The sequence below is a fragment of the Bos indicus x Bos taurus genome, chromosome 19 (genome assembly GCF_003369695.1).
Source record: "Bos indicus x Bos taurus breed Angus x Brahman F1 hybrid chromosome 19, Bos_hybrid_MaternalHap_v2.0, whole genome shotgun sequence".
In the NCBI taxonomy this organism is placed as follows: Eukaryota; Metazoa; Chordata; class Mammalia; order Artiodactyla; family Bovidae; genus Bos; species Bos indicus x Bos taurus.
This window is the reverse complement of record NC_040094.1, coordinates 2,125,247-2,144,919: the sequence shown is the minus strand read 5'-3', so window position 1 is coordinate 2,144,919 and position 19,673 is coordinate 2,125,247. Positions and strand designations below refer to the sequence as shown.

General features: G+C 37.6%; 1 protein-coding gene and 1 non-coding gene across 2 annotated transcripts in view; both read left to right on the top strand.

The window, feature by feature from the left end:
• Positions 1-19,673, top strand: part of CA10 (carbonic anhydrase 10) — an 855,303-nt gene that overhangs the window by 265,763 nt on the left and 569,867 nt on the right. The gene's annotated exons all lie outside the window — the stretch shown is intronic.
• TRNAS-GGA lies at positions 15,196-15,267 on the top strand. The gene has a single exon. It is a non-coding gene; the product is annotated as a tRNA-Ser (tRNA).

The window sequence follows — 19,673 nt, the reverse complement described above, 5'->3', positions numbered from 1 at the left end:
ACCAATGTATCCCTTAGAAATATTTAATTTTAAAATATTTGGGTTTTTTCAACATTTTTCTGTTATTGGATACTAGTTTAATTTCATTATGGTCAGATAATGTATAGTGTGTTATTTCAGTCATGTAAAATTTGTTGGGGTCTGTTTTATATCCCAAGATCTTGTCTATCTTGGTGAATGTTCCAAATACACTTAAAAACAGTGTATATTCTTCTGTTGTGTTGAATGTTCTATACATGTCAAGTAATTTGAGTCTTGTTCAGATTTTAGATCCTTGCTGATTTTGTGTTTACTTGTTCCATTAATAATTAAAATGAGTGTTTACAGTCTAACTAAATTTTTTAAATTAACTTATTTAATTGGAGAATAATTACTTTGTACAATATTGTAGTGGTTTTTGATTTCAGCTTCAGTTTTTGCTTTGTACATTTTAAAGATCTGTTGTTTGGTTCATACACATAACTTTGTTTTGTCTTCTTGGTAAATGGACTATGTCTTCATTACAGTTCTCCGCCCTACCAGCTGAGCTATCAAAGGGTGAAATGACACTGTCATCATTATGTAATATTCTTTGTACCCAGTAATTTTCTTGTTCTTATGTCGACTTTATTTGATATTAACATAGTCACTCCAGTTTTATTTTAACTAGTGTTTCATTTAGTTCAGTTCAGTCACTCAGTCATGTCTGACTCTGCGACCCCATGAATCACAGCACGCCAGGCCTCCCTGTCTATCAGCAACACCCAGAGTTCATTCAAAGTCATGTGATGCCATCCAACCATCTCTTCCTCTGTCGTCCCCTTCTCCACCTGCCCCAAATCCTCCCAGCATCAGAGTCTTTTCCAATGAGTCAACTCTTCGCATGAGGTGACCAAAGTATTGGAGTTTCAGCTTTAGCATCAGTCCTTCCAATGAACACCCAGGACTGATCTCCTTTAGAATGGATTGGCTGGATCTCCTTGCAGTCCAAGGGACTCTCAAGAGTCTTCTCCAACACCACAGTTCAAAAGCATCAATTCTTTGGTCCTCAGCTTTCTTCACAGTCCAACTCTCACATCCATACATGACCACTGGAAAAACCATAGCCTTGACTAGATGGACCTTTGTTGGCAAAGTAATGTCTCTGCTTTTGAATATGCTATCTAGGTTGGTCATAACTTTTCTTCCAAGAAGTAAACGTCTTTTAATTTCATGGATGCAGTCATCATCTGCAGTGATTTTGCAACACCAAAAAATAAAGTCTGACACTGTTTCTACTGTTTCCCCATCTATTTCCCATGAAGTGATGGGAACAGCTGCCATGATCTTAATTTTCTAAATGTTGAGCTTTAAGCCAACTTATACACTCTTCTCTTCACTTTCATCAAGAGGCTTTTGAGTTCCTCTTCACTTTCTGCCATAAGGGTGGTGTCATCTGCATATCTGAGGTTATTGATATTTCTCTTGGCAAACTTGATTCCAGCTTGTGCTTCTTCCAGCCCAGCATTTCTCTTGATGTACTCTGCATATAAGTTAAATAAGCAGGGTGACAATGTACAGCCTTGATGTACTCCTTTTCCTATTTGGAACCAGTCTGTTGTTCCATGTGCAGTTCTAATTGTTGCTTCCTGACCTGCATACGGATTTCTCAAGAGGCAGCTCATGTGGTCTGGTATTCCCATCTCTTTCAGAATTTTCCACAGTTTATTGTGATCCACACAGTCAAAAGCTTTGGCATAGTCAATAAAGCAGAAATAGATGTCTTTCTGGAACTCTCTTGTTTTTTCTATGATCCAAAGGATATTGGCATTTGGTCTCCTGTTCCTCTGACTTTTCTAAAACCATCTTGAACATCTGGAAGTTCACGGTTCGTGTATTGCTGAAGCCTGGCTTGGAGAATTTTAAATATTACTTTACTAGAGTGTGAGATGAGTGCAGTTGTGCGGTAGTTTGAGCATTCTTTGGCATTGCCTTTCTTTGGGATAGGAATGAAAACTGACCTTTCCCAGTCCTGTGGCCACTGCTGAGTTTTCCAAATTTGCTGGCATATTGAATGCAGCATTTACAGCATCATCTTTCAGGATTTGAAATAGCTCAACTGAAATTCCATCACCTCCACTAGCTTTGTTCATAGTATTGCTTTCTAAGGCCCACTTGACTTCACATTCCAGGATGTCTGGCTCTAGGTCAGTAACCAAACCATCGTGATTATCTGGGTCATGAACATCTTTTTTGTACAGTTCTTCTGTGTATTCTTGCCACCTCTTCTTAATATCTTCTGCTTCTGTTAGGTTTATATCATTCCTGTCCTTTATCAAGCCCATCTTTGCATGAAATGTTCCCATGGTATCTCTAATTTTCTTGAAGAGATCTCTAGTCTTTCCCATTCTGTTCTTTTCCTCTATTTCTTTGCATTGATCGTTGAGGAAGCCTTTCTTATCTCTCCTTGCTATTCTTTGGAACTCTGCATTCAGATGGGAATGTCTTTCCTTTTCTCCTTTGCTTTTCGCTTCTCTTCTTTTCACAGCTATTTGTAAGGCCTCCCTAGACAGCCATTTTGCTTTTTTGCATTTCTTTTCCATGGGGATAGTCTTAATCCCTGTCTCCTGTACAATGTCACGAACCTCCATGTATAGTTCATCAGGCACTCTATTATATCAAGTCCCTTAAATCTATTTCTCACTTCCACTGTATAATCATAAGGGATTTGATTTAGGTCATACCTGAATGATCTAGTGCCTTTCCACACTTTATTCTATTTCATTCTGAATTTGGCAATAAGGAGTTCATGATCTGAGCCACAGTGAGCTCCCGGTCTTATTTTTGCTGACTGTATAGAGCTTTTCCATCTTTGGCTGCAAAGAATATAATCAATCTGATTTCAGTGTTGAGCATCTGGTGATGTACATGTGTAGAGTCTTCTTTTGCGTTGTTGGAAGAGAGTGTTTGTTATGACCAGTGTGTTGTCTGGGCAAAACTCTGTTAGCCTTTGCCCTGCTTCATTCTGTGCTCCAAGGCCAAATTTGCCTGTTGTGCCAGGTGTTTCTGGACCTCCTACTTTTGCATTCCAGTCACCTATGATGAAAAGGGCATCATTTTTGGATGTTAGTTTTAAAAGGTCTTGTAGGTCTTCATAGAACCATTCAACTTCAGCTTTTTCAGCATTAGTCTTTTGGGCATAGGCTTGGATTACCATGATATTGAATAGTCTTCCTTGGAAACAAACAGAGATCATTCTGTCATTTTTGAGATTGCATCCAAGTACTCCATTTCGAACTCTTTTGTTGACCATGATGGCTACTCCTTTTCTCCTAAGGGAATCCTACCCACAGTAGTACATATAATAGTTGAGTCTTACTTTTTCATATATATATATATATATATATTTAAATCTAATCTTCTGTGTTTTCATTTTGCTTAGAACATTTACTTTTATGTAATTATTGATATGGATAGATTTTCATCCTCAGCCATTCAGTCACATCTGACACTTTGTGACCCCATGGACTGTAGTCCACCAGCGTCCTCTGTCCATGGAATTCTCCAAGCAAGTATACTGGGGTGAGTTGCCATTTCCAACTGCAGTTGATAGATTTAGGCCTATAATTTTATTATATTTCTGTTTGTTTGCTTTGTTTTTTTTTTTTTTTTCAAGTTTCAGTTAAACAAAATTAACAACAGCATTGTAAAGTTTAGTATGTACAGTACAATGATTTTCAATAAGTATTTGTTTTATTGAAATATATTTGATTTATAATATTGTTTTCAGATGTAGAACATAGTGATTCAGTATTTTAAAGATTATATTTCATTAAAATTTATTACAAGATTGGTGTCCCACTCCAGTATTCTTGCCTGGGAAAGCCCCATGGACAGAAGAAGCTGGTGGGCTATGATCCATGGGGTGGTAAAGAGACGGACACGACAGAGCATGCACACACACACACACACACACACACACACACACACACAATGGGTATAATTCCTTTGCTATACAATATAATCTTCTGCTATCCACTATATATATAATTATTTGTATCTCTTACTACCATACTCCTAATTTGTCCCTTCTCTCATCCTCTGCCCCTTGTCTTCTATATCTGTGGGTCTGCTTGTGTTTTACACATACATTTTTTTGTATTATTTAAAAAATTCTATATGTAAATGATATACAGTATTTTTGTCTGTCTGACTTACTTCACTGAGTGTAGTATTTTCTAGGGCCATCTGCATTGCTGAAAATGGCATCATTTTATTCTTTTATGGCTGTGTAATACTCTTTTATATATATATACTCATCACATCTTCTTTTTACATTTATCTGCTGATGGGCACCTGGCTAGCTTCAATATTTTGGCAAATGTAAGTAGAGCTTCTATGGACATTGAAGTGTATGTATCTTTTTGTTTCAGTGCTTTTGTTTTGTTTTGTTTCTGGATTTATACCCAAGAGTGGAGCTGTTGGATCATATGGTAGTTCTGTTTGTAACTTTTTGATTAAAATCTATACTATTATGGAATATCCATAATGTTTTCCACAGTGGCTGATCCTACTTACATCCCCATCAAAGTGTGCAAGAGTTGCCTTCTCTCTATATTCGCTCCAACATTTGTCACTTGTAGACATTTTGATGATAGCCATTGTGACAGATGTGAGGTGATATCTCATAGGGTTTTGATTTGCATTTCTCTAAAAGTGATATCAAGCATATTTTTGCATGCCATCTGTATGTCTTCTTAGGAAAAATATTCAGTACTTCTGCCTAGTTTTTTGTTTTTATTTTTTAAATATTGAGTTGTATGAACTTTTTATATATTTTGGATATTAATCCTATTGTCAGTCATATCATTTGCAAATAGTGTCTCCCACTTCATAGGTCTCTTCTCATTTTGTCAGTGATCTCCTTGGCTGTTCAAAAGCTTCTAAGTTTAATTAGGTACTTTTTTTTTTTTTTGCCTTGGGAGACAAACTCAAAGAAATTTTGCTAATATTTGTATGGTAGAGTATTCTGCCTGTGTTGTCTTCTAGGAGCTTTAATGGTTTCAGATCTTTAATCAGTTTTTTTTTTTTTTTTTGTATATTGTATGAAGAAAGGTTCTATCCTCATTGTTTTACATGTGGTTGTTCAGTTTTCCCAGCACCACTTACTGAAGAGGGTATCGTTTCTTTATTATCTTTTCTCTTGCCTCCTTTGTTAAGATTAATTGACCATAAGTATGTGTATTTTTTCCTAAGTTTTACATTCTGTTCCATAGATCTATGGGTCTATTTTTGTGTCAGTATCATGCTGTCTTGATTATCATAGCTTGGTAGTATAGTCTGAAGTCAGGAAGCATGATACCTACAGCTTTGTTCTTCTTTCTCAAGATTGTTTCGGCAAACCAGGATCTTCTGTAGTTTCATATGTACTTTAAGTTTTTTTTTTTTTTTTTTTTTTTAGTTCTTTGAAAAATGTAAGAGTGTTTTGATAGGATTGAATATGGAGATTACTCTAGATGGTATGGGGATTTAAACAATATTAATTATTTCAATGTGAGAGAACAGGATATATTTTCCATTTCTTTGTATCATCTTTAGTTTCCTTCATCAGTATTTTATAGTTTTCAGAGTACAGGGTTTTCACCTCCTTGATTTAAGTTTATTTCTAGGTATTTTATTCTTTTTGATGAGACTTTAAATGAGCTTCCCCTCTACTTTCTTTTTTTGATGTTATTAATATATAGAAAAGCAACAGATTTCTGTATATTAATCTTGTATTCTGTAAGTTTACTGAATTCATTCAGTTGTTCTAATAGTTTTGGAGTAGAGACTTCAGGGTTCTCTATATATCTGCTATCTGCAAATAGTGACAGTTTTATTTCTTCCCTTCCAATTTGGATGCCTTTTATTTCTTTTTCTTGACTGATTGCTGTAATTAGGTCTTCAAATAATATGTTAAAAAGAAGTGGTAAGACTGGCCACCCTTCACTTTTTTTTTTTTCTCTTAATTTAAAAGATTTTCAGCTTTTCACCTTTGAGTATAATGTTAGCTGTGGGTTTATCATAAATGACCTTTATTATGTTGAGATGTGTTCCCTGTCTACCCACTTTGATGAGAGTTTTTGTCATGAGAGTTTTTGGATGTTGAATATCAGATGTTTTTTTTCTGAAATAGATGTGTTATTTTTATTCTTTATTTTTGGAGGTATTGTGTCACATTGAAGTGAAGTAAAGTGGCTCAGTCGTGTCTGACTCTTTGCAAACCCATGGACTGTGGCCTACCAGGCTCCTCTGTCCATGGGATTTTCCCAGCAAGAGTGCTGGAGTGGGCAGCCATTTCCTTCTCCAGGGCATGTTCCCAACGCAGGGATTAAAGCCAGGTCTCCCACATTGTAGGCAGACGCCTTACCATCTGAGCCATCAGGGAATGAGGATTGCATCACATTGATTGATTTGCAGCAGTTGGACCAGTCTTGTGTCCTTGAAATAAATCCAACTTGATCATGGTATGTAATACTTTTTATATATTGTTGGATTCAGTTTGCTAATATTTTGTTGAGGATTTTTATATGTATCTTCCTCAAAGATATTGGCCTGTAATTTTTTTCTTTGTCTTCTTTTGTAATCTATGCAATGCCTGACTAGTAGAACAGATTTGGGAGTGTTCTGTCCTCTGGTTTTATGGTCTTTCCCTGGTGGCTCGGATGGTAAAGCGTCTGCCTACAGTTTTGGAGTCCTGGGTTTGATCCCTGGGTCGGGAAGATCCACTGGAGAAGGAAATGGCAGCCCACTCAAGCGTTCTTGCCTGGAAAATCCCATGGACAGAGGAGCCTGGTAGGTTACAGTCCATGGGGTTGCAAAGAGTCAGACACTGAACCACTTCACTTCACTTTATCCTCTTCAGTTTAGGTAGATAGTGAGAGAAGGATAGGCATATTATATATTTATATGTTTGATATAATCCCCCAGAAGGCATTTGGTCCTGGGACTTTGTTTTCAGGAAATTTATTTTATTATAAATTCAATTTCACTATTAGTGATTGGACCGTTCAACTTGTCTTTTTCTTCTTGATTCGGTATTGGTAGCTTATATCTTTCTAGAAATTTGTCTATTTCTTCTAGATTTTCCAACTTTGACATATAATTGTTCATAGTACTTCCCTATGATATTTCATATATCTGTGGCATTGGTTGTTTTTGCTTTTCCTCTTTCATTTCTTATTTTGTTTATTTGGATCCTCTCTTTTCTTCTTGGTGAGCTTGGCTAAAAGTTTATCAATTTTGTTTATCTTTTCAGAAAAACAGCTCTTGGGTTTACTGATCCTTTCTACTATTTTATTTGGACCTTTATTATTTATTTTACTAAGACTTTTAAATAAAAAGGTCTCCATTTTTATTTTCTCTATGATCTTAATTATTTTCTTCACTCTGCTAACTTTGAGCTTTGTTTGTTTTCTTTTAAATCTTTTAGCTGGTTGGTTAGATTTGAGGGTTTTGTTTATGTGTTGATGAAAGGCCTATACTGCTACAAAAATTCACCTTAGAATTATTTTTGCTGCATCGCATAGATTATGGAGTGTTGCATTTGTTTTTTTTTTTTTTTTTTTAGTTTTCTGGTAGCATCTTTATTTTAATTTTAATTTTATTTTTAAACTTTACATAATTGTATTAGTTTATTTTCATTTGTCTCTAGATGTTTTCTGATTTTCTCTTTAATTTATTCACTTGTTTTTGTTTTTGTTTTTTTTTTTTTTGGTAGTAGCATGATGTGTAGTGTCCACATTTTTCTTTTACAAATTTTCTTTCTGTCTTTGATTTTTTGTTTCATGCTTTTGTGGTTGGAATAAATTCTTGGTATAATTTCTATCTTCTGAAATAATTTCTATCTTCTGAAATAATTTCCTGAGACTCATTTTGTGGCCTACTGTGTTATCTGTACAGTAGAACATTTCATGTGCACTTTAAAACAATGTTTATTCTGCTTTTGGGGGATGTGGTTTCTTATATGTGGTATCAATTGTGTCACTTAAGACCATTGCTGCTTTACGTATTTTCTTTCTGGATGATCTGTCCACTGATAAGCAGAATGTTAAATTCCTCTACTATTATTGTATACTTGTCAATTTATCCCTTTATCTTTATTCAGTTCAGTTCAGTTGCTCAGTCATGTCCAACTCTTTGTGACACCATGAACCACAGCACACCAGGCCTTCCTATCACCAGCTCCCAGAGTCCACCCAAACCCATGTCCATTGAGTCGGTGATGCCATCCAACCTTCTCATCCTTGGCCATCCCCTTCTCTTCCTGCCTTCAATCTTTCCCAGAATCAGGGTCTTTTCAAATGAGTCAGCTCTTCGCATCAGGTGGCCAAAGTATTGGATGAATATTCAGGACTGATTTCTTTAGGATGGACTGGTTGGATCTCCTTGCAGTCCAAGGGACTCTCAAGCGTCTTCTCCAAAACAACAGTTCAGAAGCATCAATTCTTCCAAGCTCAACTTTCTTTATAGTCCAATTCTCACATCCATACATGACCACGGGAAAAACCATAGCCTTGACTAGACGGACTTTGTTGACAAAGTAATGTCTCTGCTTTTCAAAATGCTGTCTAGGTTGATGATAACTTTTCTTCCAAGGAGTAAGCATGTTTTAATTTCATGGCTGCAATCACCATCTGCAGTGATTCAGGAGCCCAGAAAAATAAAGTCAGCCACTGTTTCCACTGTTTTCCCATCTATTTCCCAGGAAGCGATGGGACCGGATGCCATGATCTTAGTTTTCTGAATGTTGAGTTTTAAGCCAACTTTTTCACTCTCCTGTTTAGCTTTCATCAAGAGGTTCTTTAGTTCTTCTTCATTAGTATTATGGAGAAGGCAATGGCAACCCACTCCAGTACTCTTGCCTGGAAAATACCATGGATGGAGGAGCCTGATAGGCTGCAGTCCATGGAGTCGTGAAGAGTTGGACACGACTGAGTGACTTCACTTTCACTTTTCACTTTCATGCATCAGAGAAGGAAATGGCAACCCACTCCAGTGTTCTTGCCTGGAGAATCCCAGGGATAGCGGAGCCTGGGGGGCTGCCGTCTTTGGGGTCGCACAGAGTCCGGCATGACTGAAGGGACTTAGCAGCAGCAGCAGCATTAGTATTAGCTTTATATATTTAGGTGTTCCTGTATTTGGGGTAATGTCCTCTTATGTATTGGTCCTCATATATATTTGGTGTAATGTCCTCTTATGTATTGGTTTCTTTTTCATTATATAATGGCTTCCCTGATAGCTCAGTTGGTAAAGAATCCAATTGCAGTACAGGAGACCCTGGTTCAATTCCTGGGTCAGGAAGATCCCTTGGAGAAGGGATAGGCTACCCATTCCAGTGTTATTGGGCTTCCCTTGTGGCTCACCTTGTAAAGAATCTGCCTGCAATGTGAGAGACCTGGGTTCAATCCCTTGGTAGGGAAGATTTCCTGGAGAAGAGAAAAGCTACACAGTCCAGTATTCTGGCCTGGAGAATTCCATGAAATATATAGTCCATTGGGTCACATCCATTGGGTCACAGAGTCAGACATGCTGAGTGACTTTCACGTTCACTTTGTCCTTTGCTGTGGCCTTCACTTTAAAGTTTATTTTGTCTGTTAAGAATTTTGCTACCTCTGCTTTCTTACCATTTTCATTTGTATGAAATATTTCTTTTTGTGTTTCCTCATTTTCAGTCTGTGTTTGTCTTTTACCCTGAAGTAAGTCTCTTGTAAGCAACATATTGAAATTTTCTGGGTGTTTTTGTTTGTTTTATTTTTAAATTATTATTATTATTTACTTTACAATTTTGTATTGGTTTTCCCATACAGCAACATGCATCCACCACAGGTGTACACATGTTCCCCATCCTGAACACCCCCCTACCTCCTCCTTCCCCATACCATCCCTCTGGGTCATTCCAGTGCACCAGGCCCAACCTTCCTGTATCCTGCATCGAACCTGGACTGGTGATTCATTTCTTATATGATCTTATACATGTTTTAATTTTTTTTTTTTTTTATATAATGAAACAGCTTGTGTTTAGCTCATTGACATTTAGAGTAATTATTGACAGATGTGCTTATTGCCATTGTATTACTAGTTTTCTGGTTGTTTTGGTAGCTCTCTTTTCAATTACTGTCTTGGTTTCTTCTCTTGTTTGATTATTTTTTTAGTAGTTTGTTTTTGGGTTTTGCATAGCTATTGTAGGTTTTTGATTTGTGTTTACCATGGGATTTTTATATGTTGACCTATAACTATATCTACTTGTTTTAAACTGATGGTCATTTAAGTTCAGACACATTCTAAGACATCTACATTTTTTTATTCTTCTCACCACATTTTATGGTTTTAGTGTCATATTTTACACCTTTATGCTTATGCCTTAATTGTTTATTGTGGTTATATTTGCTTTTACCTTTTTTTTGTATCCTGCATACTGGTTTACCTAAGTGTTTAATCTTCAATTCTTACAGTATTTTGGGACTCTATCCTATATATTTGCCTTTCTTAGAGGGATTTTTCATTTTGTATAGTTTTTTTACTTCATTTCAATTTAGAAAAGACCTTTAAACATTCCTTTTGGGATAGATTTAGTAATGATGAATTCTGTTAGTTTTTGCTTCTCTGAGAAAGTCTTTATCTCTCTTTCTATTCTAAATGATAATCTTGATGAATAGAGTATTCTCGATCACAGGTTTTTCATTTTCAACACTTTGAATATATCATGCCCATCCTTTTTGACCTGAAACATTTCTGCAAATAAATCAATTGATAGCCGTGTGGAAATTGCTTGTATATGACTCTTTGTTTTTCTTTTGCAGACATTATAATTCTCTTTATATCTTTAATTTTGCCATTTTAATTATAATATATCTTGATGTCTCTCCGTTTTGGTTCATCTTGTTTGGGACCCTTTGTTCTTCTTATACCTGGGTATCTGTTTCCTTCTTCACATTTTGGATGTTTTTAGCAATAATTTTCTCAAATACATTTTGAATCATCTTCTCTCTTTTTCTTCTGGAACCCCTATAATGAGAATTTGGAATAATTAATGTTATCCCAGTTGCTGTGGTATTTAGTTGCTAAACTGTATCCAACTCTTTGCAACCCCATAGACTGTAGTCTGCCAGACTCTTCTGTGCATGGGATTTCCCAGGCAAAAATACTGGAGTGGGTTGCCATTTCCTTTTCCAGGGGATTTTCCTGACCCAGAGGGTGAACACATATCTCCTGCACTAGCAGGTTGGTTTTTTACCACTGAGCACCAGCCCAATGTTATATCAGAGATCACTTAACTTGCTTTCACTGTTTATTTATTTTTGGCCACTGCTCTGATTGGGTAATTTCCATTACTCTAGCTTTTGGATGACTTGTGTGTTCTTATGTATCTCTTAGTCTACTATTCATTTCTTCTAGACTTTTTTTAAGCTATTGAAATCCTCATGTCTAATTGGGCCTTTTTTATATTTTCTGTTTCCTTGTTACAATATTCAGTGATTATATCAATTTTTTTCATGATTCAGTTAATATTGTTATTACTGTTTTTTGAATTCTTTATCTGTTAAATTGTTCATTTCTGCTTCATTTTTTCCCCAAGTGTTTCATCTTGCTATTTCAATTATAATTAGCCCCTCTCACTTTTCATTTTGCTTAACTTTCTCTGCCTCTATGAATTTAAATGAAACTATTACCTATTTGATGTTGAAGGGGTGTTTTTTATGTAGAAATGTCCTTATGCAGACTGCACGTGTCTGATATCTTAGGTGGGAGAGCTGGTGTTGGCACAGATGCCAGTTGCATCTTTCCTCAGAGTGTGCAGGCAGGTATCACCATGGCAGGAGATGGGACTGGAGATAGAAGGAGAAGAGCTGGTGCACACTGTTAGGCAGAACTCTCTTTTTTCTCATTGGCTATTATCATACTGTCATGGGCACAACCTTAAGTTGCTGTAGCAGAAGCACTGACAGTCAGGATCAAGTTTGCAGCATTGTGGCCTTTAAATGTGTGTTGTTTTGCCTCTTCCTGCATGAGGATCTTTACCTCAGAGAAGAGTGCTTTTGTGTAATCTGCTTTTTCTTCTGAGTCTCCTCCCAAGAGTATATGCAGATACTAACCCAATAACTTTTCTTCCCTTCCTATCGATTTATGTGTGTATCTTTCTTACAGGCTTGGTTTATCTGGAATCCTGCCCCCAGTTTCCAGTTAGTTTTTAGTAAGAATTGTTTCATATTTATACATCTAAATTTTTGACGTGTTCAGGAAGGGAGATAAGCTCCACATCCCCTTATTCTGTCTTTTTGATCTCCCTTTCTACAGTATAATGATTTGACTTACATACATTGTGAAATACTTATCACAATACGTTTGGTGAAATCCCATCATCTCATATACATACAAAATTAAAGAAATAGAAAAAACATTTCCCTCATGATGAAAACTCTTAACTCTCTTAAGATTTACTTTCTTAATAACTTTCATTTGTAACACATAGCATTATTATATACATTTTACATTATATCCCTCAATTCAGTTCAGTTGCTCAGTCATGTCTGACTCTTTGTGACCCCATGGACTGCAGCACGCCAGGCCTCCATGTCCATCACCAACTCCCAGGGTTTACTCAAATTCATGTTCATTGAGTCAGTGATGCCATCCAACCATCTCATCCTCTGTCGCCCCCTTCTCCTCCTGCCTTCAACCTTTCCCAGCAGCAGGATCTTTTCAAATGAGACAGTTCTTCACATCAGGTGGCCAAAGTGTTGGAGTTTCAGCTTCAGCATCAGTCCTTCCAATGAATATTCAGGACTGATTTCCTTTAGGATGGACTGGTTGGATCTCCTTGCAGTCCAAGGGACTCTCAGGAGTCTTCTCCAACACCACAGTTCAAAAGCATCAGTTCTTCAGAGCTCAGCTTTCTTTATAGTCACTTACTTTATATGTAGAAGTTTGTATCTTTTCACTGCCTCTGTCCATTTCCCCTCCTCTTACTTCTGGTCATCACAAACCTGATCTCTCTTTCTGAGTTTGTTTGTTTTTGAAGTATAATTAATTTCCAGCACTTTCTTAGTTTCTTTTACACAACACGGTGATTTGATATTTCAATACCTCTCAAAGTTACCACCTTGATAAGTCCTGTTATGATATGTCAACAAAGATATTACATATTTTTTAACTTTAATCTTAAATTTAACTTTAAATGTCATGTCCATGACTCATTTATTTTGTAGCTGGAAATCTGTAACTTTTGATCTTCCTCACCTATTTCTTTCTCCCTTCCAATCTATCCCCTCTAGTAACCACCTGCTTATTCTCTGTATCTATAACTGTGTTTCTGGTTTTTTTTTTTTTTTTTTATATTGGTTCATTTATTCTTATTTTTTAAGATACCATATATAAGTAAAGTTATAAAGTATTTGTCTTTCTTTATCTGATTTATTTCCCTTAGCATAATACCCTCTAGGTCCATCCATGTTGTTGCAAATGGCAAGATTTCATTCTTTTTGTGAATTACACTGTATATGTATAGCAGATCTTCTTTATGCACTTATTGTCTGATGGGCACTTAGGTTGTTTCTATGTATTGTCTATTGTAAGTCATGTTGCAATGACACAAACAGATGGAAAGAGATGCCATACTCATGGTTTGGGGAAAAAAAAAAAAATATTGTTAAAATGACCATACTACAACAATGCAAGCTACAGACTCAGTACAATCCCTATCAAAATTCAAATTACATTTTTCATAAGCTAGAACAAATAATCTGAAAATTTGTGTGGAAACACAAAAGATCCTGAATAAGTAAAACAATCTTGAGGAAGAAGAACAAAGCTGAAGATATTATACCTCCTTTAAACTATACTACAAAGCTACAGAAATCAAGTATGGTACTAGCGTAAAAGCAGACACATAGCTCATATGAACAGAAGAGAATGAGCTCACATTTACAAGGGCAGTTAATCTATGCCAACAGAACAAGAATAGGCAATGGAGAAAAGACAGTCTCTTTAAAAATGGCATTGGAAAAACTGGACAGCTACATGCAAAAAAATCAAATTGAGCTAATCTCTCACACCATACATAAAAAATAAATTCAAAATGGGTTAAAGACTCAAATGTAAGACTTAAACCCATAAAGCTTCTGGAAAAAAAAATATAGACAGCATGATTTTAAACATTGTTTTTTTCTTTTCTTTTCTTTTTTTTTTTTTAATGTTTTTGGCTATATCTCCTCAGGCAAGGGAAACAAAAGCAAAAAATAAACTATTAAGTATACATCAAATTAAAAAGCTTTTGCACAGTAAGGGATAGAAAGTACAAAAAAATGAAAATACTTCCTATTGAATGGGAGAAGATATTTGCAAATAATATGTCATAAGGGGTTAACATCCAAAATATGCAAAGAATTCATAAACTTCAACTTAAAAGGGCTTCCCTGATAGCTCAGTTGGTAAAGAATCTGCCTGCAGTGTGAGAGACCTGAGTTTGATCCTTGTGTTGGGAAGATCCCCTGGAGAAGGGAAAGACTAACTACTCCAGTATTCTGGCCTGGAGAATTCCATGGACTATTTAGTCCAGGGGTCACAAAGAGTCGGACATGACTGAGCGACTTTCATTTTCACTTTCAACTTAAAAAAAAAAAAAAAGCAATTAAAATACGGGCAGAGGGTCTGAATAGGCTTTTTCTCAATAAGATATACAAATGGCCAACAGGCATATGAAAAGACATTCAACATCATTAATATTACATCAGGGAAATGCAAATCAAAACCACAATGATATATCACCTCCAATGTCAGAATGGCTATTATCAAAAAGATAGCAAGTAACAAATATTGGTGAGGATTTGGGGAAAAAGGAACCATTGTGCGCTGTTGAGGGGGGGATGTAAATTGGTGCAACCACTGTGGAAAACAGATAGCAATTTCACAAAATATTAAAAACACAACTGCCATATGATCCATATGACATATACTCTTGGATATTTACCCAAAGAAAATAAAAGCACTAATTAAAGAAAATATATATCAGTTTAGTTTTAAAAGCATTTGTAGAACTTTTCTGTCTTTTCCACATGTATGCAACCAGTGGTCAACCAGTGCTTTGTTTTGTATCACAATTCAGCTCTTGATTCAATACATGTGCAGGTCAATAGTGAGCCTAGAACATTATACACAGATTTGGGGCTCATTTTCTCTATCACATTCCCCTTTGGGGCTTCCCTGGTGGCTCAGAGGTTAAAGCGTCTGCCTGGAATGCAGGAGACCCAGGTTCGATCCCTGGATTGGGAAGATCCCCTGGAGAAGGAAATGGCAACCTACTCCCGAACTCTTGCCTGGAGAATCCCATGGAGGGAGGAGCCTGGTAGGCTACAGTCCACAGGGTTGCAAAGAGTCGGACACAACTGAGTGACTTTCCTTCCTTTCCTTTCCTTCTCTGTCACATTCCTCTACATGACTCCTGTTCTCTCTCAAGTTTCCAGGGGCTCCTCTGTCAGGTCTTCTGACTTTAAAATCAGGATTTTAGGTTTGCTGTGCTATTTCACAGGGCGTCCCTCGTAGCTCAGTGGTAAAGAAACGGCCTGTAATGCAGGAGCAGCAGGAGACCTGGGTTCAATCCCTGGGTCAGGAAGATCTCCTGGGAGAGGACATGGCAACCCACTCCAGTTTTCTTGCCATGGAGAATCCCATGGGCAGAGAAGCTTGGTGGGCTACAGTCTGCTGCTGCTGCTGCTGCTGCTAAGTCGCTTCACTCGTGTCCGACTCTGTGCGACCCCATAGACAGCAGCCCACTAGGCTCCTCTGTCCCTGGGATTCTCCAGGCAAGAATACTGGAGTTGGTTGTCATTTCCTTCTTCAATGCATGAAAGTTAAGTCGCTCAGTCATGCCTGAATCTTAGCGACCCCATGGACTGCAGGCTAGGAGGCTCCTCCGTCCATGGGATTTTCCAGGCAAGAGTACTGGAGTGGGTTGCCATTGCCTTCTCAGGGGCTACAGTCTACAGGGTCTCAAAAAATTAGACACAATTGAAGCAATTAGTCATGCTTGCATATGTCATTTCACACTTCATTTGACTTGGTTCACCATGGGAGCACCATTATTGAAGAGACTGTCTTTTTTTGATGGTATATTCTTACCTCTTTGGTCTTGGATTAGGTGAGCACCAGTGCATCAGTTTATCTCTGGATTTTGTACCCTGTTCTATTGATCTATATCTCTGTTTTTATACTATTACCAAATTGTTAAGTGAATTTAGCTTTAAGATAGAGTCTGAAGTCAAGAAGCCTGATTCCTTCAGCTCCATCTTTCTTTCCCAAGATAGTTTTGAATCAGTTAAGTTCAGTTCAGTCGCTCAGTCGTGTCCGATTCTTTGCGACCCCGTGAATTGCATCATGCCAGGCCTCCCTGTACATCACCAACTCCCAGAGTTCACTCAGACTCACATCCATTGAGTCAGTGATGCAATCCAGCCATCTCATTCTCTGTAGTCCCTTTCTCATCCTGCCCACAATCCCTCCCAGCATCAGAGTCTTTTCCAATGAGTCAACTCTTCACATGAGGTGGCCAAAGTACTGGAGTTTCAGCTTTAGCATCATTCCTTCCAAAGAAATCCCAAGGCTGATCTCCTTCAGAATGGACTGGTTGGATCTCCTTGCAGTCCAAGGGACTCTCAAGAGTCTTCTCCAACACCACAGTTCAAAAGCATCAATTCTTCGGTGCTCGGCTTTCTTCACAGTCCAACTCTCACATCCATACCTGACCGCTGGAAAAACCATAGCCTTGACTAGATGGTCCTTTGTTGGAAAAGTAATGTCTCTGCTTTTGAATATGCTATCTAGGTTGGTCATAACTTTTCTTCCAAGGAGTAAGCTTCTTTTAATTTCATGGTTGAAATCACCATCTGCAGTGATTTTGGAGCCCCCAAAAAATAAAGTCTGACACTGTTTCCACTGTTTCCCCATCTATTTCCCATGAAGTGATGGGACCAGATGCTATGATCTTTGTTTTCTGAATGTTGAGTTTTAAGCTAAGTTTTTCACTCTCCTCTTTCACCTTCATCAAGAGGATTTTGAGTTCCTCTTCACTTTCTGCCATAATGGTGGTGTCATCTGTGTATCTGATGTTATTGATATATCACCCGGCAATCTTGATTCCAGCTTGTGCTTCTTCCAGTCCAGTATTTCTCATGATGTACTCTGCATATAAGTTAAATTAGCAGGATGACAATATACAGCCTTGACGTACTCCTTTTCGTATTTGGAACCAGTCTGTTGTTCCATGTCCAGTTCTAACTGTTGCTTCCTGACCTGCATACAGATTTCTCAAGAGGCAGGTCAGGTGGTCTTGAACTCCCATTTCGTTCAGAATTTTCCACAGTTTATTGTGATCCACACAGTCAAAGGCTTTGGCATAGTCAGTAAAGCAGAAATAGATGTCTTTCTGGAACTCTCTTTTTCCATGATCCAGCGGATGTTGGCAATTTGGTCTCTGGTTCCTCTGCCTTTTCTAAAACAAGCTTGAACATCTGAACGTTCACAATTCACGTATTGCTGAAGCCTGGCTTGAAGAATTTTGAGCATTACTGTACTAGCATGTGAGATGAGTGCAATTGTATGGTAGTTTGAACATTCTTTGTCATTGCCTTTCTTTGGGATTGGAATGAAAACTGACCTTTCCAGTCCTGTGGCCACTGCTGAGTTTTCCAAATTTGCTGGCATATTGAGTGCAGCACTTTCACAGCATCATCTTTCAGGATTTGGAATAGCTCAACTGGGATTCCATCACCTCCACTTGCTTTGTTCACAGTGATGCTTCCTAAGGACCACTTGACTTCACATTCCACGATGTCTGGCTCTAGATGAGTGATCACACCATCATGATTATCTGGGTCCTATAGATCTTTTTTGTACAGTTCTTCTGTGTATTCTTGCCATCTCTTCTTAATATCTTCTGCTTCTGTTAGGTCCATACCATTTCTGTCCTTTATCAAGCCCATCTGTGTATGAAATGTTCCCTTGGTATCTCTAATTTTCTTGAAGTGATCTCTAGTCTTTCCCATTCTGTTCTTTTCCTCTTTTTTTTTTTTTTGCGTTGATCTCTGAAGAAGTCTTTCTTACCTCTTCTTGCTATTCTTTGGAACTCTGCATTCAGATGCTTATATCTTTTCTTTTCTCCTTTGCTTTTTGCTTCTCTTCTTTTCACAACTATTTGTAAGACCTCCCCAGACAGCCATTTTGCTTTTTTTCATTTCTTTTCCATGGGGATCGTCTTGATCCCTGTCTCCTGTACAATGTCACGAACTTCAGTCCATAGTTCATCAGGCACTCTATCTATCAGGTCTAGTCCCTTAAATATATTTCTCACTTCCATTGTATAATCATAAAGGATTTAATTTAGGTCATACCTGAATGGTCTAGTGGTTTTCCCTACTTTCTTCAATTTAAGTCTGAATTTGGCAATAAGGAGTTCATTATCTGAGCCACAGTCAGCTCCTGGTCTTGTTTTTGTTGACTCTATAGACCTTCTCCATCTTTGGCTGCAAAGAATATAATGAATCTGATTTCGGTATTGACCATCTGGTGATGTCCATGTGTAGAGTCTTCTCTTATGTTGTTGGAAGAGGGTATTTGCTATGACCAGTGCATTTTCTTGGCAAAACTCTATTAGTCTTTGCCCTGCTGACAGAATGTGGTCCACTGGCAAAGGGAATGGCTAACCCCTTCAGTATTCTTCCTTTGAGAACCCCATGAACAGTATGAAAAGGCAAAATCCTAGGATACTGAAAGAGGGAGCTCCCCAGGTCAGTAGTTGCCCCATATGCTACTGGAGATCAGTGGAGAAATAACTCCAGAAAGAATGAAGGGATGGAGCCAAAGCAAAAACAGTACCCAGCTGTGGATGTGACTGGTGATAGAAGCAAGGTCTGATACTGTAAAGAGCAATATTGCATAGGAACCTTGAATGTCAGGTCCATGATTCAAGGCAAATTGGAAGTGGTCAAACAAGAGATGGCAAGAGTTAATGTCGACATTCTAGGAATCAACGAACTAAAATGAACTGGAACAGGTGGATTTAACTCAGATGACCACTATATCTACTACTGTGGGCAGGAGTCCCTCAGAAGAAATGGAGTAGCCATCTTGGTCAACAAAAGATTTCGAAATGCAGTACAATCTCAAAAACGATAGAATGATCTCTGTTCGTTTCCAAGTCAAACCATTCAATATCACAGTAATCCAAGTCTATGCCCCAACCGGTAACGCTGAAGAAGCTGAACTTCAACGATTCTATGAAGACCTACAAGACCTTTTAGAACTAACACCCACAAAAGATGTCCTTTTCATTATAGGGGACTGGAATGCAAAAGTAGGAAGTCAAGAAACACCTGGAGTAACAGGCAAATTTGGCCTTGGAATATGGAATGAAGCAGGGCAAAGACTAATAGAGTTTTGCCAAGAAAATGCACTGATCATAGCTTTGGTTATTTAGGGATTTTTGTGTTTCCATACAAAGTGTAAGTTTTTTGTTTTTTTTTTTTTTGAATGCTGTGAAAAATGCCATTGACAATTTGATAGGGATAGGGATTGCATTGAATCTGTAAATTTTTTAGGGTGGTATAGTCATTTTGACTGGAGAAGGCAATGACACCCGACTCCAGTACTCTTGCCTGGAAAATCCGATGGATGGAGGAGCCTGG